Source organism: Ailuropoda melanoleuca, unplaced genomic scaffold (genome assembly GCF_002007445.2).
Source record: "Ailuropoda melanoleuca isolate Jingjing unplaced genomic scaffold, ASM200744v2 unplaced-scaffold9077, whole genome shotgun sequence".
Lineage (NCBI taxonomy): Eukaryota > Metazoa > Chordata > Mammalia > Carnivora > Ursidae > Ailuropoda > Ailuropoda melanoleuca.
This window is the reverse complement of record NW_023254522.1, coordinates 2,446-8,845: the sequence shown is the minus strand read 5'-3', so window position 1 is coordinate 8,845 and position 6,400 is coordinate 2,446. Positions and strand designations below refer to the sequence as shown.

Below are 6,400 nucleotides of genomic sequence, written 5' to 3'. Positions count from 1 at the left end.
AAATGACACAGGAAGGCTGTGAGGCCAGTAGGGGTTTGCCATAGACTAGATCAAGCAGCCCACATGGCACACCTCTCCTCATCACACCAAGCCCATGGGAAAGACCCTGAAAGGAAATGTTGGGAAGAAAGAATGACAGGTGTATGCAGTAACAGGATTCAAACAGGACAAGGCTACAAACTGCAAACATGGTATGGTATTGGGTTAAGAATACACATGTAAAGGGGCACCTGGGTAGCGCAGTCGTTAAGCGTCTGCCTTTGGCTCAGGGCGTGATCCCGGCGTTCCGGGATAGAGTCCCACATCGGGCTCCTCTGCTGGGAGCCTGCTTCTTCCTCTCCCACTCCCCTGCTTGTGTTCCCTCTCTCGCTGTCTGTCCCTCTGTCACATAAATAAATAAAACCTTTAAAAAAAAAAACTCTTAGATACTTTCCTCAACATGATAGATGGGAAATTGTTTTCTGAGTATAATTTTAATTTGAATTTCTTTTATTATGAGTAAGGTTGAGTATCTTTTAAAATATCCAGAACTTTGGTGTCTAGGTGGCTTAGTTGGTTGAAACTCCGACTCTTGATTTTGGCTCAGGTCCTGATCTCAGGGTTCTGAGATCGAGCCCCATATCAGGCTCCGATCTCAGTGCAGAGTCTGCTCGTCCTTCTCCCTCTGCTTCTCCCCCAACTTGCGCACACCCTCTCTCTCTCAAAAAAATAAAATCTTTAAAAAAACCCAGAACTATTTGTATTTCCTTTTCTGTGACCTGTTCATATCATTTACTCCTTTTTCTATTGTGTTGTAAAGCTTTTTCTAATTGAATTGTGGGCGTTCTTTACATATTAAGGAAGTTCACCTCTGTCTATGATATGAAGTGCACACATTTATCCCAGTTTCACGATTGTCTTTTCAACATGCTTACGATAATTTTAACAAAGAATTTAAAATTTTTATAGAGTACAATTTACCGCTATTTCTATTTAATGTCCTTTTATGACTTTTGTGTTTTATATCATAGTTAGACAAACCTTTCCCACTATAAGTCTTTAGAAAACTACACGGGCGTATACTCTTCATCAGCTCTCGCCAAGACACACCGTGGCGAGGGCCATAAAGTGCAGAAGGTGATGGTGTGGCCCATCGACCTCATCTTCAGATACTTGCAAAATAGCTCTCGGATTCAGGTGCGGCTTTATGAGCAAGTAAATATTCAGATAGAGGGCCATATCATTGGTTTGGATGAATATTTGAACTTCGTATAGATAATACAGAAGAGATTCATTCAAAAACAAAGTCGAGAAAACAACTGCGGCGGTCATGCTAAAAGGAGATGATATTACCCTACTCCAGTGTATCTCCAACTAGAAACGATCAATGAGGTGAGAAATTCTCAAGAAGGCAAATACAGTTAATTTTTTTAGGTGTCCTCAGTTGAGAGTATAGTTCGAAAACATTTGCTCATATTGTTTTGATTACCTTTATGTTATTATCAGATGACAGTCAATGTTGTGGGATTGTTTTTATTAAAAAAATAACACACAGGTGGATTCTTTTTTCTAATTCTTCATGGTTTCTTTCTTTCTTTTTTTTTAACGTTGGAATCTTGAGGTAAATGTGACTACCCAATTTTATGTTTTTTCAGATGACTATCTAGTTTCCCCAGTGACATTAATTGAACAATCCTTGTTTCCCTTACTGATATAAAAAGTTGCCTTCAGCATATATCAAACTCCTCTATAGACTTGGATCTGTTTCTGGATTTCCTATTCTGCTTATCTGATACATTGATATATTCGGGAGCCTGCTTTTCATTACTGAAGCTTTGTAATGTGCTGTAATATCTGATAGGGATCGTTCCTCTTCCTCTTCTCTTCTAGATTTTCCCCCTGATTCTTCTTGACTCTCTTTTTCTATAGGAACTTTAGAATCGTCTGATTATAAAAAGATCCCATTTGTGTTTCCTTTGTAGCTTATTTAATTTATAGAATAATTTAGGGAAATTATTTAATTTATAGAATAATTTAAGGAAATAATTTAGGGAAAATCGACATCCCCATGATCTTGATTCATCCTACTCAAGAACATAGAATGTCTTTCCACCTGTTCCAGTCTTCCTTTGTGTCCCCCAATAGCATTCCCAAGTGTTCTTCATGGAGATTGTATCCGTTAGCTTTTGCTTTATAATAAACCATCCCCACACTTAATGGTTTTAAACATCAACCATTCTTTAGCTCATGATTCTGCAGTTGCTAATTTGGGCTGGGTTGGGCTGAGCGGTTCTCCCACTGGTCTCCGCTGATCTCAGGTGGTCTCGCTTATGAACCTGTGAGCATCTGTGGGATAGCTCGCCCTAGAGGGTTACGATCGGATTGTCTGGGAGGGTTAGAATGGCTTGGGACTCTATGGGGTCTCTCCCTCCAGAAGGTCAATTTGGGCTTTCTACCTGATGTCTCATGTACGTTGAGATTTTGGGTTAGCTTTTTGAAATCATATGCAAAGTTGCATGTACATGGGTGGGTGGGAATGTGTGTACTCAGGGCACAGGTCCCTTGCTTTTATCAAATCCCCAAAGGGGTCCATGATCCAAAAGCGACTGAGAACCAAAACTGTGATCCCCCTGCCGCAGACTCGAGATAAAGGTTTTTGTTCTCCCTTCTCAACAGCATGCAGCATCCTGCAACCTTGGGTTCCTAAGTAATCCATGCTATGTCACTGTGAGCTGTGGGGGGTGGGGGGCGGTGGGAATGCTGCCGTTCTGCCCAACCTCAGTCTGACGGAGGTAGCCTTTCTTCCGATCCTCTTGGCTGAAGGCTCATCCTTTCAGGCTCAGATGGGCCTAGTACTGACCCATCGCCTCAGTTTCAGGTCCCCCGATGACTCTATCTTTACATCAGGTTGTAAGCCTCATGTTCTGTTGGTAGGAAGGTAAATTTGTACAGCCTTTGTGGAGGGCCGTCGGCCAATATCTACAACAATGTTGAATGTGCATACCCTTTGACTCTGCAATTCTACTTCCAAGAATCCAGTCCACAGATAATGAAACAAATGTGCAAAAATGGTGTATGGTATACTGAGGAAATGTTTCAATGAATGAACTCTATGTATGTGAGCATGCAATTACCCCCAAGACTTATTGTTGAAAAAAGAAAGCGTGCTGGGAGAGCAGAGGAGAGGCTGGGCCCTGTCTCCCTAAATTCCAAGAGTTCCCTGGTCCACTGAGAAATGGAGGACGCGGTTTCGGGCCCCAGCTTTGTGGCATTGGGCACAGTCCCTGGGTGTGAAGGGCAGGTGGCCGTGGCCATGATACCAGCTGGGGGTGATACTAACGACAATTTCTAAGTTCATCTGAGGGCAAAGAGGGACATGTAGCAGGTGCCAGAGAACAGGGTAAGAGGCCCAGACCCACTAACCCCCTTCAGCAAATATCTCCTGTGAGGGAGCCCCGCCATCACCCCCATTTTACAAATGGGATTGAGAAGGGATAAGGAACTGCCCAAGGTCACCCTGGACTCCAAAGCCTGCTCTCGACTATGGATATGCTCCAGACTATAGAAGCACCTTACGAAGGGGCTGGTCCTCAAGCCAGCTTGTGACCTAAAGTTACACAGGCCTTGGACTCTTTAAATCATACTGACATTGAGAATTTTGCACCCCAAATTTGAAAACCACTGAACTAAGAAGAAACAAAAAGAAAGGAAGGAAGGAAGGAAGGAAGGAAGGAAGGAAGGAAGGAAGGAAAGAAGGAAGGAAGGAGGAAAAAAGAAAGGAAAAAGAGAGTATAGGCAAATATCTTTGCCCTGGAATAATTCTGCTTTTAACTCAGTTCCCTAGGACTGAAAGGGTAGATGAGTGAATTCTAAACCAGTCCCCAGATTTTATTCCTTTATGAACTTAAATATATTGAAGAATGTGTGTGTTGTGAAGCTTAAATGGGAGAGTGGGTCACATGTTTCCGACTGAGGTATAAATCTAGTTTGTAAGCTAAGTGCTCCAGTCATGGCTGTCCCCTCAGGACTGCCACGTGGGCAGGAAGTCCCAGCCCCAGCAGATAAGCAGAGAGGAGCCGGGAGAAATTCTGGTGGGCCGATGGCTGGGGCAAAATATGATGGGCAGGAACATGTCATTTGGGGTCAATCTTAGCGAGATTTGCCTCAAAGCAGAAATGCTGATTCTAGCTCAGTAAGAGGTAAATTTGGTTGTACGCGAGCGAGATTAGATTAGAATTTTTAGAATAGGCAGGACTTGAACTTTAATCACCGAGCTTGTGAATCTCCGATTTGCTGTGGTTGATCCCCGCCTTCCTGAGAAAATATGTCTCTTCAGATCTCAGAACCGAGGGACTGTCGGTGACGTCTGTGAGCCACCGCAGTAACGTGGCTTGGGAAAAACAAAACCAAACAAAACGTCAAGCCCTGGCCTGGGAGGCAGGATGCACGGCAGCTGGTTTCCCAACTCTGCCCCTTACTTGCTCTGTGAGTTTGACTTTTTTTCATTGTTTTATTTACTTTTTTCATCAGATAGAGAGAGCACAAGCCTTGGGAGAGCAGGCAAAAGGAGAAGCAGGTTCCTCGCTGAACAAGGAGTCCGATGAGGGACTCAATCCCAGGTCCTTAGGATCATGACCTGAACCAAAAACCACACACTTAACCGGCTGAACCACCCAGGTATCCAGCTGTGTGAGTTTGGATCCTTAGGTCACTCTTTCTGGGCGTTAGCCTTCCCCTCTGTGAAGGGAGGTGGTGGGTGAGGGGGGCCCAGAGCATCTGAGGTTCCCAGCGTGGATGGCCACTTTCCTGCTCTGAGCAGCAAGCCCTGGGAAAGCAGCCTCGCTGGCAAGCCTGCCTGCATTCCGCCCCACTCCTGTTGGAGGCGCCAGAGCGCCTCGCACGCAGAACCCAGGCCCGAGGAAGTCCTGCCTATCCCCACGACCGCAGAGGCCAAAGGCGGAATGGAGGGCAGTGGTTTAGATGTGGGGGGGTCAGAGCAACTTGGTTTCCATCTCAGCTCTGCCTCTTTGTAGCTGTGAGATCTCTGGGAAGCAACTGGCTGTCTCTGGTCTGAGTGTCCTCTGCAAAATGGGAATGTTAATAATACCCCAGATGAGATGTGTGGCAATGTTTGGAACAGTGCTGGGTATATATTACCTAATCAATAATAATAATATTGTTGTTGTTGTTTTTATTATTCAAGTTCAAATCTTAACTTCCTACCTAATGTAGGAATTCTCTCTAGGGCCATAGTAGACAAGTGGCTATTCTCACTCTGCTTGAATACTACCAGTGACGGGGAACTCACTACATATCCCAGTAAATTGTTGCACTAGTGAGTAGTGCTTCTGGAATTGCAAGGAATTGAAAAGCTGGAAATTTAAAAATCATGAACTTTAACTGCCTCGTGAGGAAACCCAGGTTCAAGAGGTGAAATGATTTGTTGAGGGTTCCGTGGCTAGTTACATGGCAGCTGCTGTCCTCTTTTGCCTTCCAGTCTTCCTAAGGCCATTTTCTGTAGTGCATCTGAGAGCCTGGTGCTGCATGCCCCAGTGCCCCCCACCCTCCTCAAAGACCAATTCCTGGAGGCCCCAGGATGTTTGCTGGGCCTCTTCAGATCCCAGACAATATTAAAGGCTCACTGATCCATCCATGGACCCCAGGATACGAACCACTTTGGAACTTCTAAATGATGAAGGCCGAGCTGTCCTTGCTACATTCTGCAAAACAATTCCCTCCCCCTGCCTCAATATCACACGGCTGATTCAGCTTCGTCCTTTCCCAGGCACACCCTCTTGGTTGCCCAGCCCTCTCTAGTCCCAGTAGCCTCTTAATCTCCACCTTGATCCTGCTTGAAGGTGCCGGTCTCTGGCTCACAGGCCCTGAAGGCCAGTGTCCATTTACCTCCCTGATCCACCTGGTCTGCATGTGGTGGTTACCGTCGACCTCCTTAAGGCTCTCTCCCCAGCGGCTCCTAGCCAGTCCTTGGTCAGACTCAAGTTCAGATGGAAATGTCTTTCCTACTCGATGCCATTTCAAAGAGACATTTCAAATGGACCCCTTGCTTGAAGTACAGATGGAAGAATTTCTATCTAAGGAATTAGATGGTGGAGTCCATTTTGAATGTGTATTTCATGGAGCCGTGTATTTCACCATGAGTATATAAACACCAAGGAATGATTCTATGCTATGTTTACATCTGTCATCCAGAACCAATGGGCCATGAACACACATTACAAACGTCGGCCTTGGACTCAGGGGGATGCAGGTTCGATTCCTGGTTCTACCACTCCCTGGCTCTGACTGTTAAAGAGCTACTCAATTTCATTAGCCCCAGTTTTCTAACTGGGAAAATGGGAGCAGTGCTTACTTCCTAAGGGTTAGTGAGGTTTACAGGAAGGAATGCAAGCAAGGCTGTAAG

General features: G+C 45.1%; 1 pseudogene; it reads left to right on the top strand.

Annotated features, from left to right (window-relative positions):
* Positions 1-1,072: 1,072 nt before the first annotated feature.
* LOC100484620 lies at positions 1,073-1,357 on the top strand (annotated as a pseudogene).
* The last annotated feature ends 5,043 nt before the right edge of the window (positions 1,358-6,400 follow it).